At 44.9% G+C, this 21,437-nt stretch overlaps 1 protein-coding gene across 5 annotated transcripts in view; it reads left to right on the top strand.

Moving 5' to 3' along the window:
• HERC2 (HECT and RLD domain containing E3 ubiquitin protein ligase 2) overlaps window positions 1-21,437 on the top strand; it is a 1,676,463-nt gene that overhangs the window by 728,558 nt on the left and 926,468 nt on the right. The window lies entirely within an intron of this gene.

Genomic DNA, 21,437 nt, shown 5'->3' with positions numbered 1-21,437 from the left:
ACGACCGAGTGCTCAACTCAAATCAATGGGTAAGGCGCGGTTGCAATTTTAAAGAAGGACCACCCTGCCCAGTGGACCCTGAAGAAACCCAATGGAAGACAGAAAGTTGGAGAGTTACCCCTGGATACCCTAGGAACCAGGATACCTACACCAAGGAAGCCGGGTGTATAGGTGTGAGGTGGCGTCAGAAACCGCTGTCGAACTCAATGGTGGACTTCAGGAAGATGCCACTGCTGGAGAATGCAAAACTATCAGGTGGCACCCAAAGGTGAATTCAAGATTGAGGTACCGGGAAGCTGAGGGGGACAGGGTCTATGCCGATCAGGAGTGACAAGGAGGCACAGAAGACGAATAGCCACCGATGTTGGATGTTGCAGGAGAGCTGATGGTGACCTTGGAGTTGCAGCTGTGCGGACCAGGCGATGCTGTGGAAAGCCAGGAGCTGTGCCAAGTCGGATGTTGAGAGTTGAGGGGTCGGTGTCCATCAGGAGCACCAACAAGCCTTGGCAACTGCAAACAATGTGGAAAGTGAAGAAGGTGCAGTGTCGGTACCAGCAAGGTCCAGGTGACTCGCCACAAGCAGGGGAGTCCGGGCAGCCCCCAATCAATCAAGGGTGACCGCAGAAATCAAAGAAGACCCACAGGCATTGGAATCGCAAGAGGACCTCTTGCAGCTCACCAAAAATGCAGGCCCACGGTGCAAATGATGCGGTGAGGATGAAGATATTGGTCACAAGAGATACTTGAGGTGGGGGCTAATTATAGCTCGAAGATCTTGGAGGAAGGAAGCCACAAGCCTTTGCAACGGCAAGTCAACACGCTGCACAGGGATTATTTCCTGCGGCTCCGACGAGGGACACTGGTCACACTTGGTGAGAGGACAGGGCAGGCCTCGAGGGATATGAAAAACCACCTCCTGTGGTAATGAGCCTTTCAGAGTCTGAGGGAGCTCTGGATCAGCAGTCAAGTCAGCTTAGTTGCGTTGCCTGCAGATTCAGGGAAGTGACTCCTTCACTTCAAGGGAGATTGGTTCAGGTGTCTTGGATGTCCACAGGCCTTGGAAGGTTCCTGTATGGAGCACGGTTACAGACTTTGCTGCAGACTTTTCAGGGCGACGAGACGAGGAACAGCAGGAGTCTTCCCAGTTACAGTCTCAGAGCCCAGAGCAAGGTCCAGCGAAGTCCGTAGTGCCCAAACAGTCGAAGAAGAAGTGGTGTCTTGAAATTAATCTTGTCCCACGACGAATCTAGGGACACACCCACAGGTAAGCCCATACGTACCCTAAGGAAGGGTTGGAACGATTCAGTATTCCCTCCCAGGGCAGGGGTCGGGCAATGGAGAGGATATTCCCATGTCCTTTGTCCAGTTTTGCGTTACACTGATTTTATTCACTTTAGAGTATCTGAGAATATTAAAATTATATTTGATCTATTGGCAGCGGCTAATTCTTCCACTGGTGGGTGGAATGGCTGGTGTAGGAAGCTGTGCCTTTATAAAGTAGACACAAAAGAGGTACACTCTGTAGAGAGTCCAGGCAAACCTCAAAGGGATTACAGAGGCACAAATTACACCCCAAATGCTCGTTTTTGTGGTAGTGTGGGTGAGCAGTTGGGCTTATCAAAGGGTAGTGCTAAGCATTTATTGCACACACAAAGGCAGTAAGTGACAAACACACACACACACACACACACACACACACAATAAAGAAATCTGACACAAGTTTATAAAGATAACACATTGTAACGTGGGTAGATTGATGGGCCGGACACTTGTTACTTTAGGGTAAGGCTTTATTTGAGATAGGGTTTTTCTTGTACGGGAAGGCAGTCTTTTCTTGGATAACTCCGCCGGTTTCAATGAACAGGGCTTCTCTTCCTCGGTCTCCACTGTGCCTGATCTCCAATGTTTCCTCTCCGGGGAGTGGTCGAATGGGAAAGAGAAAGAGAGGAAGTTGTCAGGTCTCTGGGGCGCTTATAAGGGTCACCAAGGGAAACCAGGAGTGAAGGACACCGGTGCTAGTGCTGTATTCAACTTCAGGGGGTGTGACGTGGTGAGGATAGCGTGTCAGGGAAGGTAGGGGTTGGACTAGGAAAACAACGGGTGGAGGGGGTTATTTACACTATGCACACTTCGCTCCTAGACTTTATCAGCTGCTACTGATTTAGGGAGGAGAGCTGACCCGCCTCCCAACCCAGCCTGTAATGCGCGCCCGTACCTGCTTCAGCCACACTCCTCCCTCGGGAGTGTGGCACGGGGCTTCGTGGGGACTTTGGCCTCCTGGCTCGCCTTCCTGCTGCTCCGTTCTTCACTCTCGGCTCTCCGCTCGTTCCGCCGTTCTCCTTCTTCGTCCTCCTGGGGTGTCGTCACACGCCGGCTCCTTCTCTTCCGGTCTTTTTACCAACCTGGCGAAGCCGACTTCACGAGTGGGCGTGTCCTCGTCGTCCACATACGCCCAGTTAAAGGCGCCGTCCTCGCTAGTGTTCGCGTCGTCCGTGAGTGGCCATGTCGAGACTTCATCTTGAGGGGAAGGAGTGGAAGGATGTTGAACGACCCACCAATCTTCTTTTGGGGTCCACGTTTCCTCCCTCCAACCCTCCTCCTTGTTACACACATACTTTTGTAAAATTTTTAGATACCAAGCTCACCAGAATCAGGTAAGTACTTTTCGAGTCATGAATTTTTACAGTTTTCAAAAGTTTATACAGTTCAATGTTATCTCATGAGGGAATGCATGAACTGCATTCAGGCACTTAACAACTACTTATATGACTATTCTCCTGAAGTTAAGGCGAGTCTGGGGCAAGGACCAAGGCCACCCGAACAGGTCACCTCGGGAGGCTCTAGGGATTCTGGGTGCAGATGTATTAAGGCTTCTGGTGTCCCATACACTTTAATGGGGAACAATCCGGTTAGAAAGAGGCTGCAAGCAGGGACTGGGGGACCAGTCCGGGGGAACCCACAGGTTAGATCAACCCTTGAGATCCTTGGGCATGTAGGGTCACTGTTGGTCCACTTCTCCTCAGGCTGTGGGGCTCAGGTGCATAGTGTCTTTTGGCATCTGGTTCCGTGCTGTAGCCACTCTCAATTGGAGGGGGCATGCAGAAAGAAACTGCAGGCGGCGACTGGTAGTCCAGTCTTGACAAATCCAAGTGTGGGCTTAGCCTGTGAGAGTCACGGAACCTTGTTGGCAACGTCCCCTACCTCAGACTCGGGCTGTGGGGCACGGGTGCCAAGGCACTTTGAGATGTTGGGTGGCAGCACTCAGATGCTCTCTTTGTCTACGTCTCTGCTGTTTAGGGCCACTCAGCGTCGTTGAAGTCCCTGGATGTGCTTGTCAGTCTTCCTCGGTGTTGCTGTAAGGTCTGGACACATCAAGCCTTGGCTGCTGTAAGGGGTCTGGTACTCCAGGTATTGTTGTTGTGCTACTCCAGTCGGTCCTGGCATCCCCACACTTGGAGAAAGTATGGATGTGACCTGTGGGAGCACAGCTATCTCTTCCTGGGTGGCTCCTGCGTCGGTTGGGCCCGTGGGCGACAGGTCGGTGAACCAGGTATTTCATCTTTGGTGCCTGCGGCTGCTGGGTAGTAGCTCCTCTTCTCCAAGAGAGTTTCTTCAGAAATTTGCGAATCCCTGGCAGCCCTCGGTGTTTCTTGGAAGTCTGCACAGCAGCCGGATAAGTCAGATTCTTCAAGAGGGTTGGGTGCAGCAGACAGGCCAGCAGGGTTGGTGCCAAGTCAGTTGAGCCCCTTGGTTCTCAGGTCAGCAGTCTTCTTTGTCCTTCTTTTGTGTCCATTGAAATCTGAAGTTCTGGTATCAGGCGGTCCCCTAAATACTCAATTTAGTTGCATTAAGGGGAGTGAGAGGTAGTAGCCAATTGGTTACTTATCCCTGGGGTCACTGCACCCCCTAGATGACCCCTTACTTTGGTTAGAGGGCATCACCCTCTCCCAGGATTTCTAATTCGACCACACACAAGATGGTAGAATTTCTAAATTTGTTTTTACTTCAGACTCTAGAAGTGTGTCCAGCCTGGCAGTGCAACTCACCTCCTGCATATCTAAATGTCCTGTCTGTCCTGGTGCCAGTTGGCCCAGGGCAGAGGGTGGCATCTCCCCTGTCTGGGGAAGCCTTGGGTCACATATCAAAGGGGGCAGAGACCTTTGAAGCCTCCTACCTTCATATGCTGATTTCCCAGCCTTCTTGGGGGGGGGGAGGGGATAACACCTTTCCCCAGAGCAGGCATGGTTCCTGTCTGAGTGCAGAGCTCTCACCTCCTAGGAGTCAGAAACGGGTCTGTGGTGGCAGGCTGGACGGGACTGGTCCGTTAGCACACTAGAAGGGTAGTAGGGTTCAGGGGGTACCTCTGAAATATCCTTTGGGTGCAGATATTATTAAGTCCATCACTGGAATCAGGGTGGGTTTATGGATTTGAGGTGTTTGATACTAAACACCATATGTTTCACTGAAGCCACAATGTACTCGTTTTGACCAGTGCCCAGTACATACCTCAAGATGGTTTCCCTGCTCGCTTGTAATATCTAGTAATAGAACTAGACATCACAGAGGCATATCTGCTCCTGCAGAAATGTCCTTGCTTAAAATATAAGGCACCCTGCCTTAGGCTTCAAAGCTCTGCTGTAGGGGTGACTTACATATATTAGATGCAGTGGCTTTGGCATGAGACACTGGAGTGTCATCACCACGCATGGAGCCTGCAATGCAAGTTAATATAGAACTTGTATGTGAGTCCCTTAGAGTGGCATAAGATATGCTGCGGCCCTTAGGGACACACTTTAACTCCCATGTCCTAGGTACCTGGGGTACTGTTTACCAGCGACTTAGAGGGGTGCTAAAAATTGTAGAACAATTAGACTTTACCTTGTTTTAGGGAAAGAGCACTGGCACTAGGGTCTGGTTAGCAGGCCTCTGTGCACTATCTGATTTGAAAATCAGCATCTAGAGTTAAAAAGGGGGGCAAAAACTGGGGGGATAGATGCAGCAAACTCCAGGTTTCGTACAGCTCGCCCATAAGAATCTTGGCTAATATGTACCATCACATTTACCTACTTGGTACAGAATGGGTAGAACACTTTGATACATCAATTCCATTTTTGAAGAAGTCAAAGGTCACCTGCCAAACGCCCTAGGTTTTAAACCTTTAGTACAAGGTGTAGTGACAGGTACTTGTTAAAAAAAGAGTGCTGTAACCATGTGCATGAGATAGAGGTGAAAACATGGCACTTGAGACAAAAATAAATCATACCTGCAATGTTTTCTATTTGTTATGTGTGATATATTTAGCTAATCCTAGGTATTTACCCAACTGCATTTTACTGATGGGGTTTTTGAACCCATAGTTGCAATCATAACAGCAAAAGTTTCGTTCCAAAATACAATATGAGGTCTGTTAAAAGGTCAGGACTGACTTAAAGTGAGGCATTTGTTATTGGGGCACTTGACAGCCATGAATATCCACACAGCAGCAGCACCACCATAATGTAGTCAGGCAAAGAGAGCAGAAAAACAGTGTCAAGCATGCTTAAAGCACCAAGTTTCCTGTGCCTTAGAATGTAGGGATACAAATTAATTGGTGGTGTTAAACATTTTAAATGTTTTGCAGGGTACTATGCTGTTTGGACTACCCCTACAATGTCATTATATTCAGTAAGGTGTAGGTAAATGACCCCCAATTGTGTCCAGGAATTTCTTTACTCAAACTTTTGAATATGGAAGCTTACTTTTTTAATCCATTAGTAGTCCTTGAAATCAGGCAGAGCCCTGACACAGTTAGTGTGAGAGGTAATGAAATGTGAGTATGAGTGAGAGTTCAATGCACAGACTTTCTATACTTCAAGCAGCCTAATATAAGTCCATTGGAAACGACATACCCTGCATTATTTCTCGTTTAAATTATAACGATCACTGCAAAAAAATGCCATGAAAAGGAAAAGAAAGGTTTTGTCTACTTCGGGGGTTAAGTATCTGAAATAAACAAGCATTTGCAAAGCAATAGGTCTCGCATTTACGAGAGCTTTAGCTATTTGCATTGTCAATGACAATGCCTTTCATGTGTTCTTAAAACAGATAAATAAAAGGAATTGTCATTTGGAATGCCAATAGCTTAAACTGGCAAATGCAAGGCCTATTGCTATTTGAAAAATATTACTCTGAGGCTTTAATTAAAGCCTATTCGTAACAGGGAGTGTCACCATGGGAGGTTGCAAAATGAGACAAGGCGGTACTAAGTCAGGACCATTAAGCCTATTGACTAATGAACATCCACAGTTTACAGGGGACGATGACACAAGCTAATGAAAAATATGGGCCAGGAGGGGGGGGGGGGGCGGTCGGAGCTTCAATTCCCTATCTGAATAGAACATCGCGTGCAGCGCATGCGCTGCCAAGGCTCAACCTAAGAATGCAAGGAACTATTCAAAAAGTTTTGGAAAACATTGAAAAAACATCACTGAAATCCCCCCAAATTACTAACAACAGGACGTTCTAATCATGCATGGCAGTTACACCTGGAGGTGGCACAGGCCGTTTTTCTGCAACGAGGAGCACCCTGGCTTGATATTTTCTCTACCACACACAACACATAATGTCAGTGTTAGTGCCCACCACAGTTAACAAGAAAACTCTCTTGGAGACGCATTCCACCTAGAGTGAAGCTCGGGAGTCCTGTATGTCTTCCCACCTCTACCCCTCAGGCTCGATTTCTTAACATCAAGACTAGCCTGGCCCCAACCACCCTTTTGGCTCTGATTGGGCCAGGAGGATGTGCAATGCAGAACTCCTTTGCATGAGTATCTGTCCTCCAATCAAGTTACTGCTTTTGGAGTATCTGATGTCACAGCAACAGTGCACGTTTCTGTGTCTGGGACTCTGCAATATTCACTTCTGTGCAATGCATAGAGAGTGAGCGGTAGTAGCTATTTTCCTTTGATATTTTTCCGAGATCTTTGATATTATGGTGACTGCCATATGTCCAGCTACAAAGTTCTTGTATGCCGGGCGCTGGGACAAATATGACTTGATACAGCACCCGCTAGATTGACCCTTTGGAAGCTAAGCTGCCTCAATTATTGTTTGTTTTGTTGTTGGCCCTGCAAGGGCTTGCGTTGGGCATGGTTAAAGGGTATTTGTTAGTCTTTCAACTTATTTATTGGTGTTTCAGCCTGGTCTGTTTAAATCACCTGTTGTGATGACATTTCTTAAAGGTTTACAACATAAGTTTCTGCTGAAAGGCTTTAGGATGCCACAGTGGTACTTTAATTTGGTTCTCTTTTCTAATATGCACCCAATTTGAGCCAGTGCACAGTTGTTAACTACGTCTCTTGCTCCTGAAAACAGTCTTTATGTTAGCGATCACATCATTTTGTCATGTGAGTTAGCTGCAAGCACACTCGGTCCAGCAGCGTTACACTATATTTTTTCAAGACACACTGGCACTGAGAACTCAAACGGCTTTCTTTCGAAAGTGTCAACAACTTTCGATGTCTGGCAGACTATCACCCTTTACTGACTTTATTTGCCCCGCCTCACATTTTAGAAGAGGAGTAGATACTTCATTGTTTCAACACCAAGAGAGTCCTCAGTTTCTAAATTGATCATACCAGGGGCCGTTGGGTGGGCGATCCTGTCTGGATATCGGTCAGGTTGCTACATGAGCATCTTTACACATGTTCACAAAGCACTATTACCTTCAAAGTGGTATCTGTCAAAGTGGGCATTTTGTTCATTTGGACCTCCTTGACTTTTCGGTTTGAGCCATCTGGTGAGTTACTGCTTTGTTTTCTATCCAAAAGTTCAGAATTGTTTGTTTAAAAGTCTCCATCAGAAGAACAAGTAACTTACCTTTGATAACACTCTTTCGGATCCCTACATTGTGTAACTGCAGATTCCTCAACCACCTTACGATTCCCCGTTCTTTGGAATGGACTATTTTTTTTTCTTCTAACAAAAAGTCCCAAACCAGAGATCTGCACACTAGATTATCCAGTTTGCTGATGGACTCTGTGTCTGAGAGTGCAGGCAATCCTTCAGAAGCAACCTATTTTTCTTGTGGTAGACTCTGTGAAACTGCTAATATGTACTTTGGCCTTAAAATGGTAGCTTTGGAATTATAAGCACTCAATTGGTATACTTAATTGTCCTGGAAAACCATGGTACTGGGCCCAGGAAATGCACCTCTGGTGTGAAAGGGAAAAGTCAGTTGTTAGCTGCAGTGTGAATTTACACCACCCATACAGGTGACAAAAACATGGCTTCCAGCAGAACCACTGTACTGTGGCTGAGCTGCAGTTTCAGTGCAGTGATATATGGCAGGACAGGATAGGAAATAGGACTGACAGGAAACAGTGCCACTGCCATGTTGGAAATGTCAATTTTTATATATTCATAAGTCACCCCAAAAGTGTATTTTACAAGCCCACATGAGGGTGCTAATATATAAAGATAGGGCTACTGCATATTTTGGTTGGTGAGATGGCAAAGTGAAATAAAACTCAAAAGCTGCTTCGCTGTATTTGCCTTGCTCAGCTTTTTCCTGAACAGATGTAGATGTCATTAAAAATTGTATTCCCTATCTCTGCTTGGGAAAATGACAGAAACATGGTTCAAAGTTATTTCCGATTTAATTTTCAAAATCTGATTTACTGGTGGACAATACTTTATAGTGCCAGGTGGTTGACTTGAATGCTGCACTGTTGCCCCTCCCACTCACTGACTCCCATAGAAGCCTTTGACAAATTACCTTCACTACCCTGACACCCAAGCGTGAAAAGGGTTGTACTTGCCGAGTTTCCAGAACTATGGTAGGTCACACCCCAGGACACCAGTGTCAAATGACCTCAGCCACCACGGTTTGGGCCTAGTAGCCCTCTTCTGTCCTGTGCACCCCTGCCTCCCTCAAATTGGGGCTTCAAGGCTAGAAATCCTGCCAGACACTGAATACTCCAGTAGGCCCTGCTATTTTATCTGAAGTCAGTTGTGTGATGGCATCTCTAATTGCATAATTTGTTAGGGCTACGTCTAGCTGGGTTTTACTATGTGTGAGGTGAAAAAGCTGGAGGGAGGATATGTATGTTGAGGTTTGTGGGGAGGTATAATGCCCTGTAGTATTGGGCAGCTTCTCAGGCTATCTGTCATTTCTGAATTATATGTTCACCATCATTATTCTGAAGATTACATATGTGTCTAGCTTCTTCCTCCTTTAGGTTAGCCAATAGAGTAGTTTCCCTATCATGATGCCCAGTCATATACCCTGCTTTATGATGCAAGCCAGCTCTTATTGGATTCATCTACCTGGGATTGCTGGTGCTACATTTTTGTTAATGTCCGCTTTTGAATGTTCTCCTCAGAGCTGTTTTCTCAGTATTCTCCAACAGCAACATTGCTTCTAGGTCAGTTGTCTCATTGGCCTGTTTGTGTTCTGAGTGCGTTACCATGCTAATAATGCAGCCTCTCACACCCTTCTAGTATGCTTCCCAGAAGGTAATAGGAGAATCTTTATCCCTTTGTTGTATTGAAAGTATTACATTGTTTCTTCTTGCAGCCTATTTCTAAATATTGCATTGGTGAGTCATTGTTGACTAAACCACCAGGACTTCAACCTTTAATGTCATACACTCTCTTGTGCTTGGACCGATTTTTGATGTTGAGAGAGACTGTCAAATCCAAAGGCACTGCACCTGATCTAGCCTCTCATCCATTTTATGCAATAGACTGAGATTGTTTGACCTGCAAAGTGAGCTAGACACCAGTGATGCTAGGACTTTTGACCATGAAGCCATTCATACAGCAAGAAGATATGTGGCAACCCTGGTAGATGGTCTTGAGGACACTATCAGTGCAACCATAGAATGAGCACATTTAAGTGCTCTTGAATGGCTTTCCTTCTTCATCAACAGTATTTGTATTCTCAAGTAGACTCAGTAGTTCTGGAAGTATCCCCATCCGTTGTTGCCCTTCCTTAGTGTCTGGATACATCAGGAGGCCCCCAAAGGAACGCACTAACTTTGTCTCTGGGAGTAACCTGCCTCAGTCTGTAGTGGTAATGATGCAGCACATCTCTGCTTTTTCCACTACATTGTCGTCGGTGGGGGGAGGAAAAGTGGGGTTGGGGAAGCAGATGCCTTAGGAAAAAATCAAGCCCACTCCTCTGCACCAATGACTTCCTCAAGTTAGCTCTATCCTGGCCTTTCCATTCCTAGGTATGTCTGCTAAAGAAGATCAAATAATTGTCCTCCATTACTGCCATTGAACACAATTTCCACTGTTTATTAGGTTTGCTCTTGGTTTCTGATAGTTGTGCTTTTCAGCTTTCTTATAAACAGCCATTGAGGGCATCTTTTCAGTGGGCACGCATCTAAAAACCTATGAAGAAAGTGTAACAATTCCTCTTCTTTAGTACCTATCCCTTCTCTGAAAGAAGGGGTGGTGGCTACTATTTACACAGTTTACTAGCACCGAGTCAAGTCAAATGTTTTTATAAAGCACAACTTATCACCGTAAGGTCTCAAGGCGCTTGACCAGAAAGAGAGTCGACGACGCCAAAGAGTGTTCCTGAAACAACAGTCGTTATTTAGGGAAAAGACATGTTTTGAGACTTTCCCGGAAAACTTTGTGTTCAGAGATGGATAGAAGATGTGGGGGCAGTTTATTCCACAGCCGAGGAGCAAGATGGGAAAAGGAGCGGTGGCCGTTTTGTGAGGTACGGACACGAGGCTGGACCAAAAATGATGTATTGATGGACCTTAGGGGTCTGTTTGGTACATACCAGTTGAGTTTCTTTAGGAGATATTTAGAGCCAGTGTTGTGCAGGATAGCGTGTGTCAGACTCAGGATCTTAAAGTGGCTTCTCTGACGAATGAGGAGCCAGTTACGTTTTTTCAAACTAGGGGCAGAGGCTGTTCTGGGTGGAAGGTCAAGGGTCAGTCTGGCCGCAGCGTTCTGCAGTTCAGAAAGCAAATCTTTGTTGAGTGCTGTAAACAGGGCATTTCCATTATCAAGACTGCTGATGACCAAACCCTGCACCAGAGGTTTCCTGGCTTCAATAGGAAGCCACTTGAAGATCTTCCGAAGATTACGCATAATCCCGTAGCAGATGCCGGTTACCTGGCTGACGTGATTTTTTGTGGACAGGGCACGGTCTATTGTTAACCCTTAGTTTCGGACTGCTAGTTTTGGTGGGGGACAGGTACCCAGTTACAAAGGTCACCACTCTTGTGACCAAAATTCCTCGGCCTTGCCAAACAGGATGGTGTCAGTTTTGCTGCCTTTTAATTGAAGTTTGTTTTTGCTCATCCAATTACTTATATCAATCATGCAATTTTTGAAGCGGGAACGAGTATCAGAGTGGTCTGATCCGCATGTGATAAGTAACTGGGTGTTGTCAGCGTACAATACGGTTTCAAAGCCATATGAGTTAATGACATTAGCCAACGGGGTCAGATACAGGTTAAACAGCATAGGACTTAGGATTGATCCTTGAGGTACCCACACGGTGACTGGGCGGTTACTGGAGACCAAGGAGTCAACTTGAACTGTGGTGGAACAAGTGGTGATAGTTAGCAAGATAGTTTTCCGGCCAGTCAAGGGCTTTTCCTCTGATACCCATCCCCCACAATCGATGTTTCAGAATGTTGTGGGAGATGGTATCAAATGCTGCAGATAGGTCCAAAAGGAAGAGAATCGCTGATTCCCCTTTGTCCAACGTGAGCCTGATATTATCCACAATCTCTAGGACTGCGGTCTCTGTACCGTGGGCGGCATGGAAGCTGGATTGGGAGGGATCCAGAATCCCGTGCAACTCCAAAATGAAGTGAGCCGCTTGTTCACTAAATATTCCAGTACTTTCCCAAATAGGGCAGTAGGGAGATGGGTCGGTAATGAACCATTTTGGTAGGGTCGTTTGAGTTTTGTTTTTTAGAATTGGCCTAACTTGGGCATGTTTCCATTTTGTATGTACCCTTGCTTGTTCCAGTAAAGAGTTAAACATTTTCATGAGCGGGTTAGCCTGTAATGGTATGATTTTGGTGCAAGAGTGGGGGGAAATGAAGTTCATTGGGGAGCCTGATTTTATTTTGTTTAGGCCCTCGAATACCTCAGTAACAGTTATCGGGTCAAATTGAGTTAAACAAGGAGTGTCCGTGTGTGCAGCTGGGAGGGGATTCCCCGATGTGCTATTGTTTTGCTGAAATTGACCTGGATCGATGTTCGGAAAGGAGGAATAAATTGTTTTGATTTTATTATCAAAGAAGGCGGACATAGAGTCCACCCATTCTTAGGTAGGCACGAAATGACTATTCGGCCCGGGGCAAAGTAAATTCTTTTAGTATTTTATATAGTTCCTTACTAGAATGGGCAGCACTTTTTATCCGCAGAGTTACGTAAGTCTTTTTGGATGATTTAATATTTTTTAGATAAAGTGAATGCAGTAGCTTATTGCTATTTCTGTCCTCCTCCAATTTAGTTTTCCGCCATTGTTTTTCGGCTGCTCGACTGGATTGTTTATCGGTTTTTAAGGCAGTGGTGAACCATGGCAATGCAATGAATTTCATATTAACATTCGTCTCGGGAATGACCTCGTCCAAGGTTTTTAAAATAGAAGTTTCTAAGTTAGTAGCCATTGTTCCATTGAGGTTTCCAGGTCTGTTTCTTGCAGTTTAAAATATGTTTGGAAAGCTTCAGGGGTCAATTTTTTTACTTTCGGAATTGGCCCCGGGATGTGATGGGAGACTGAGCTTTAAAAGGTAGTGGTCAGTCCATAGCATGGGAAGCAGGAGCTTATTACTCATTTTAGCTGAATTAGTAAAAATTAAATCAAGTGTGTGACCAGCTCGATGGGTTGGGCCAGTGACCCTTTGGATCAGCCCTAAAGTTTCCATTGTTCCAATTAAATGAGTTGTTTCGGGGTCAGACAGAAATTCAGCATGGTAGTTAAAGTCCCCAAGCAGAATAACATTTTCGGTTGCTAACACATGAGAAACTATTGATTCTAAAAGAAACCGAAGAAGAGAGATGGTAGAGCCATGAAGTAAGATGCCACAATATATCAGAAAACTTAACAGTCCATCAAGTGGGGTTTCTATTAAAGATTTTTATATGATTTTATGAGACAATGTGCTCCCTGTTAGCATTGGAATTATTGTGATAAACAATTTTAAAAAACTCGCTGTCCCACCTGACTGCTGAGATCGGCTGTATCTTTAATGCCCAGATACATCTCTCCTTTGCTTGCTAAATGGAAAGACTTATGTTAAAGCTACAGTGTTCTGTGTTCAACCGGCCACTCAGGCCTGGAGGTTATTGGGTATTGATGTCCCATAATAGAGAACTAACCAATGTCTCAAGGTCTCACACAAGCAGGGGGAGAGCAAAGCATCTCTGCTATGGCAGAACACAATAGGTGCAGAGAACTACCAGAAAGTCGGAGCATCAGCTCAGAGCATTCTTTAGTCATATGAAGAATGGAGGAATACAGCTGGGGCTCCCCTGGCTCTAGTGAGTCTTCCTTTTCTGATGGGGCAGGCATGCGAAGTGCCCTAAACGTCACATTGTAACCAGGCAGAGAGAGTACACCATTGTTGCTAATATCATGACGTGCAAATAACTGGCTGGACTTTATAAGAGAAATTCCCACCACATATGGAAGTGCATCCACAGAATGGCTTTTCTTTTACTTTAAGAAACTGCATTAAGAGATGACTGCCACAGAAATACAGAAAGGTGCATATGTTTTGGGCTTTCTAGGACGATAGGGTGAGGCCTATTGGTATTGCCAGTCTTGTTTTATAATTTCACAAAGAAATTGATAGCTGTATTTTTGATGTTTTACATAATCGCACATGACAGTGTTTTATGGCTATTACTAAGCTAGAGGGCAGGTTAATTTTCTTTGCTGAAATGTACACATTATTAATGCTCTGTGTGAATACCTCAGTTAGTTTTTTACTTTCCTCTATTGCTTAAATTGTAACAATTGGCTTACTGATACATTGGTATACATGTCATGATCTGGTGTATCCACCATTGCACACTATCTCATAAAATGGGAATAATCTTTGGAAATTACAAAAATGGTCCTTAATCCGTTTTTACTGTTCTTAGATTGTCAGTTGATGTATAACCATTGCCGTAGCTAATGGATGAAGACGTGTCCCTATTTTTGGACAGCGTTTAATAGGATATGCATGTATATTTGTTCGGAAATGATTGACAATTGTAATGCGGAAGTAGCCTTACAATTTCTTGTGTGAAAGAGATTCTCTAAAAATGTTTTGGAAACAGGTATTCTGAAATACATGTTCGAGGCATATGAACTGCAGATTACACACTGTGCATAGATGGCCACCTAGTGTTGGGCCCGGATGTTTGCAGTTTGTTTTGTTGAAGAAAAGTCTTTGGAAGTCACGGGATAGGTGACTTCTCCTTTGGATGATACTGCGCATGGACATTGGCTCCATCCCCAGATTGTTTTTTTCCGCCACCGGGCTCGGATGTATTTCCACCGCTCCGTGTTCGAACCGATTTCCTTCGGCGCGCAATCCTCACCAACTTACAAAATATCAGTTTATAACACTTTCCCAGTCAATGCTACTCTTCAACACCGAAGATTTCGATTCCGGTCATTGTCGACGGCCTTCAGGCCTAACTAGGCCTCGACTCCAGCTCATGGAAAGGACACCATTTAAAAAGTGTCCTCAATGTGGGTCGAAGTTTCCCCACACCGACCTTCATGAAGTGTGTAACCTTTGCCTCTCCCCTGAGCACGAGGCCAGAGACTGTTCCGCTTGTGCCTCTTTCCGCTCCAAAAAGACTATCCGGGACCGAAGAGCTAGGAGAACAATGGCTCGAGCTTCAGCTCTGATTCCGGCGACATCTTTGAAGAAGGCGTCGACGTCCCAGAACAACACGACGTCGACAGCAACTCCGAGGCAGAAGATTCAGACGTCGAGGACATCACTCCAGCACAGCGGGTCGTAAGTAAGACCGTCGACCCCGACCCTTCCTCGACACATCCAAAGAAGGCCCCGGTCACACCCTCGCCCTCAGGCTCGGGTGCACACCGACACACTGCTTCTACTGCCCCACCTTTGGGCCCGGCTAAGAAGCTAACTAAGCCTTCAGGCGACTCGGGCTCGAGTCGGCCTTCCCACGGTGCCGGCACACACCTACCGGCACTGAAAAAGACAACATCACCGGCCCCGTCGTCATCCAAACCACCGGCACCGAAGCCTACCGCTACTCCTTCGGCACCGAAACCCAGGTCGGAACCAAGCAAACCCGCTTCGGATTCGAAAAAGACCACTGGAACCGAAAAAACCATCGTATCCCAAAAATATACCGGAGCCGAAAAAATAATCGGAGCCGAAAAAATCTTCGGAGCCGAAAAAGACTCCTGTTTCTCCGGGTAAGGACATTGCCAAAAAACCAAAAGAGACCGCTTCGGTGCCGAAGACTCCCTCCGCACCAAAGATCGACCTCCTGCAGAGGATTTATTTCATCCAGACCCTACACTAAAGACTCTATCTAAAGACCCAATCACTGGGCAGCTAACTTTAGCTTTAAAAAAGCGACCACTGGATACACCAGCGCCAGCTTCTCATTCAAAGAAAAAGGACATGGCTACCTCGCCTTTAAGACTTCCTTCCCCTCCTCCTCCACATATACCATCACCACCTGCTCCCCTACCACAACATTCCCCTGCATCCTCTATCATACCAGACGATGACAATAGGGATGATAGCTCTGATGATATAGGGGCTAACCTAGATGATCCATCTATTCCTCCAGGCTCACCTGACCCGTGGGATGATTATAACACCCCAGACGTCCCAAATGTCCCTCAAGATGACATATACCCCTCAAGGCCTTCCCCACCAGAAGACACTATGGGTTTTAATCAGTTGATACACAGAGCCGCGCAATATCATGGAGTAGATATGCATACAGACCCTGTAGATGAAGACTTTCTAATGGATACATTTGATAATGCACAAAGGTCCTCATCCATATTACCAATGCTTAAAGGAGTGATTAAGCATGCTCCTGAAGTCTTCAAGGACCCAGTCAGAATTCGGGTCATTAACCCTCGAATAGAGAAAAAGTATAAAGCTGCCCCTTCAGACCCAGCATATATTAAAGGCTGGGTACCACTAGACTCACTTGTAGTTTCCAACGCTCGCAAAAGAGCAGACTCACAAACATCAGGTGAAGCTGCCCCACCAGATAAAGAGTCTAAGCTACAGCATCAGGGAAAAGAACTACGTCTCAAGCAGCAAACATGTGGCGTATTGCCAATACACAAGCATTATTGGCCAGATATGACAGGGCACATTATGACGAATTAGAATCACTAATGCGACACCTACCTGATAAATACAAAGATAGAGCAAGAAGGGAAAAATATTACAAACACCTCTATTCGGTGTGCACTTGATGCAGCGGACACCGCCTCCGGGGCAGTTAACATCAGTGTTTTATTACGTAGATATGGCTGGCTACGCATATCAGGGTTCAAACCTGAAGTCCAAAGTGCTATACTTAATCAACCCTTCGATGAGCAACACTTATTTCGACCCAATGTAAACGTATCACTTGAAAAAATGAAAAAAGGATACAGATACTGCCAAATCTATGGGAGCCCTGCAGTAGCAGGCTCCCAGACGTTCATTTCGCCGCTCATCTTATCAAGGTGCCACCAGGGGATACTCCTCACACACCTTCTACCTCATACAAAGCCCCTACACAATCCACATATAGTAAGGGCTACTAGAGGGGAGGTTACAGGGGTAACAATAACATAGGCAGAGGTAAAAACAACAACTCTCGTTCTGCCTCTTCCCCTGCCCAATGACTCCCCTTCCCATCCCCCGTCCCATTCCACGTCCCATTCCACTCCTGTCGGGGGAAGACTACAACAATACCGACCAGCCTGGGAAAAAATCACATCAGACAGGTAGGTGCTTCAAATAATTCAATCAGGTTACTATCTAGAGCGAACATCCCCCCCCCATACATACCACCCAAGCAGCGTCCAATGTGACAAGAATATTTAACACTGCTCAGGCCGGAAGTAATACCCCTCCTGCAAAAAAAATGCAATAGAAATAGTCCCAAGGCATCAGCAAAACAAAGGAGTATACTCCCTATATTTTCTAATCCCAAAGAAGGACGGATCTCTAAGACCTATCCTACACCTCAGACCTCTAAACATTTACATACAGTCGGATCATTTTTATATGGTCACACTCCAACAAGTCCTTCCACTCCTGTTACAAAATAACTTCCTTGTCACTCTAGATCTCAAGGACGCCTACTTCTACATTCCAATCCACACAGCGCACAGAAAATATCTCAGATTTGTGCTAGACGGGCAGCAATACCAGTTCAAAGTGCTCCCATTCGGAGTCACAACAGTGCCAATGGTGTTTACCAAATGCCTAGCAGTAGTAGCAGCACACTTAAGAAGACAACAGATTCACGCCTTCCCATACCTAGACGATTGGCTCATAAAAGCCAGCTCATATAGCCAGTGTGTACAACACACTCACGCTACTATTCAACTGCTTCACGACTTGGGATTCACAGTAAATCACACCAAGTCACATCTGCAACCTTCACACACAACAATATCTTGGCGCTACAATAAACACCCAGCTAACACTAGCATATCCCTTTCCAAACAGGATAACAAGTGTACAAACTCTCCTAACAAAATTCAAACTGCAACACTCGCTTCCAGCTCGAGTGTTCATATAGCTCATAGGAATGATGGCATCTTGCATATTTATAGTACCTCAGGCAAGACTGCAAATGCGTCCACTTCAAGAGTGCCTAGCACGCCAATGGAACCAGGCTCGTGGTCAATTAACAGACCTAGTGTTGGTAGACAGTCAGACTTGTCGCTCTCTGCAATGGTGGAGCACCAAAAACCTTTCAAAGGGCCGACCGTTCCTAGAGCCAGTTCCTCAGATAATCCTGACACCAGACGCATCGCTCTCCGGCTGGGGAGCTCACCTACTGCATCGCACCATGCAAGGTAGGTGGACACCGCAACAAAAGTTACTCCACATCAACCACTTGGAGTTGCTAGCTGTTTTCCTAGCCCTAAAAGCATTCCAAAAACAAGTATCAGGCAATGCTGTCTTAGTCCGCACAGACAATATGACAGCCATGTACTACATAAACAAAGAAGGGGGAACACACTCTCTGCAGCTCTCTCAGTTAGCACAGCAGATATGGAGATGGGCTATACCATAAAAAAATCTTCCTCTTAGCCCAACACGTTCCAGGAGTACAAAACACCATGGCAGATTTGCTAAGTCGACAGACACATTAGATCCACGAGTGGGAACTTCATCCACAAGTTCTTCAACTGTTCTTTCAAATGTGGGGACAACCTCAGATAGACCTCTTCGCAACCCACGAAAACGCAAAATGCCCAAACTTCGCCGCCAGATATCCACACCCGCTGTCCAAAGGCAATGCGATATGGATGAACTGGTCCGGAAAATTTGCGTACGCTTTTCCTCCTCTCCCACTACTTCCGTTAGTGATACGCAAGCTACAGCAACATTCCCTAACACTCATTGTAGTAGCTCCAACTTAGGCCAGACATCTGTGGTACACCACACTGCTGCAACTATCTGTGTTACCACACCAAAAACTAAGACTATCTCCACGTCTCTTGACACAGAACCATGGAGAGATCAGACACCCGGACCCAGTTCAGCTCAACCTAGCGATCTGGCTCCTGAAGTCATAGAGTTCGGTTACCTCAACCTTCCTCCAGAATGCATGACCGTCATTAAAGAAGCCAGACGTCCCACTACGAGAGCATGTTATGCTGCTAAGTGGAAGCGGTTTGTAATATACTGTCAAATCCTTTAGATGTGTCTATTGAGCACATCATAGGATACCTATTACACCTTCAAAAGTGTAATTTAGCTTACACGTCTATCAGACTACACCTTGCTGCCATTGCAGCATATTTACAAAATAGACAACATCTATCTCTGTTTAGAGTACCTGCTATAAAAGCTTTCATGGAAGGACTCAAAAGAATAATCCCTCCCAGAACACCACCTTCACCAGTGTTGAACTTAAACATTATTCTTACACGGTAATGGGTCCTCCCTTTGAACCGTTACATAAATGCAAATTACAATTCCTAACTTGGAAAGTAGCTTTCTTAGTAGCTATTACTTCTCTCAGAAGGGTCAGTGATCTACAAGCATTTACCATTCAAGAACCCTTTTTGCAAATGCATCATAACAAAGTGGTTCTACGCACTAATCCTAAATTCCTTCCAAAAGTCATTTCACCATTTCATCTAAATCAATCTGTTGAACTGCCCGTTTTTTTCGCGCAGCCACAAACAGTCGCAGAAAGAGCTCTACACACCTTTGACGTCAAAAGAGCATTACTGTACTACATCGAAAGGACACAAACTTTTCGTAAGACTAAATAACTTTTTGTTTCTTTTTCACCACCACATAAAGGCAACCCCATATCAAAATCGGGGATAGCTAGGTGGATTGTTAAATGCATACAAATATGTTACCAGAAAGCTAAACGTATGTTAACAATTCCTCTAAAAGCCCATTCTACAAGGAAAATAGGGGTTTCGATTGCATTCTTAGGGAACATTCCCCTAGATGATATATGCAAAGCAGCTACATGGTCTACACTGCACACATTCACAAAACACTATTGTGTAGATGTGCAAACTAAACAACAAGCCACTGTTGGCCAGGCTGTACTACAAACTCTGTTTCAAAATACTGCAACGGATACTGGTGGTCGCCGCTAGGTGTGGGTACTGCTATACAATCTATGCACAGTGTGTAATCTGCAGCTCATATGCCTTGCACGGAAAATGCTACTTACCAGTATGCATCTGTTCTTGGCATGTAGAGCTTCAGAGCTACACACACCCACCCGCCTCCCAGGCTACCTGTATCTGTTTCAGTATTATCTTAATTAGATACTAATTACATGGACATCACTACTTCTTGTACAGCTCCATCCTTCCCTAATGGCGAAAAACAATCTGGGAATGGAGCCGATGCCCATGCGCAGTATCATCCAAAGGAGGAGTCACCTATCCCGTGACTTCCAACAAATTTTCTACAACAAAACAAACTGCAAACATCCGGGCCCAACACTAGGTGGCCATCTATGCACAGTGTGTAACTCTGCAGCTCTACTTGCCAAGAACAGATGCATACTGGTAAGTAGCATTTTCCTTTTGGCTCACAGCTTCTAATGGCAGGCTATGCTTTCACTCTTCTGCTTGAATATTTGGCTTAGTGATGAATGTTTTTCCCAAAGGTGGACTGTAAAATGAAGATTCTAAGCTTTTGAACAATGTTTTTATTTGTCTTTTTTATTTCTGCATATGCACACTTGTTTTGAATTAACTGAAGGGTTTCTATCTCCTATCTCCTATCCTTGTGCATCTTTACTCCTTGTGCATCTTTGGGTTTTGTGTTGATAAAGGTACTATTCATTTCATTGTCTCCATCGAAATGACTAATTCACGTACAGAGCTCTGACTAATCCATCCCATAATCTCACATTGGCAAAGCTTTAGTCTTCATAGTGATTAAATTGACACACAGAGGGATAACTCATTTGTCTAACTTGGGAACCATACTCAAATTAAGCAGGCAAAATGTTTCTGATGGCAGTGCGGTCTGTTTTTGCAGAGGCCCTTTTATTGTCCCCTGAGAACTCGAACTGAATTAATTGTCCTCTATTTTGTCCATCTGTCAAGTCCAGAAAAAATGCAACTTCATAATCTTTGTCAAGAGATTAGATTTCTCTCTTATCAACAAATGCAACACCATCACTTGCTGTTTCAGCAATATTGAAACAACTGAATAGGCTGGTGTGATGGTAAGTTTGGTATTTAAATACTCTAAATAGCAGATATTAAATGGCCACATCATATCTACATATGATTTTACAAAATTGTTGTAGTACTAAAGTCTGTCACCTGAATATTTATTTGGTGATAAACATGATTTCCTGCAAAGTTACATACTCAAGTAGCAATTACTTTGATTATGAAGAGTCTGTTACCCTCATGATGATTAAACTGTAATCTTTATAACTCCTTTCCAGTTTCTTATTATCAGGACTTTCTTTTGACTTCTGATTCTTACCATTCAGTAATATTTAAAGTGACCACAGATTGAAAATAAAAGTTTCCTATTCTTTTTAGAATAATCCTGCAGAACCAACAACAGGTCTCTTGGTTATCCTTTAGTTAAAGGTCTAGATATCACCTTGTGGACACTTTTTGCCCCATCTGTTATGGACCTGTGGTGGTCATTCGATAAATTGTCCTTTTTAATGTGTGCTTCTGTATACTTTTACAGGAATCCTTGGGTTAGGTACAGATACCTATGAAGCAAGGTAAAAAG

This window comes from Lissotriton vulgaris, chromosome 8, assembly GCF_964263255.1.
Source record: "Lissotriton vulgaris chromosome 8, aLisVul1.2, whole genome shotgun sequence".
In the NCBI taxonomy this organism is placed as follows: Eukaryota; Metazoa; Chordata; class Amphibia; order Caudata; family Salamandridae; genus Lissotriton; species Lissotriton vulgaris.
This window is presented reverse-complemented; position numbering and strand designations above follow the sequence as displayed.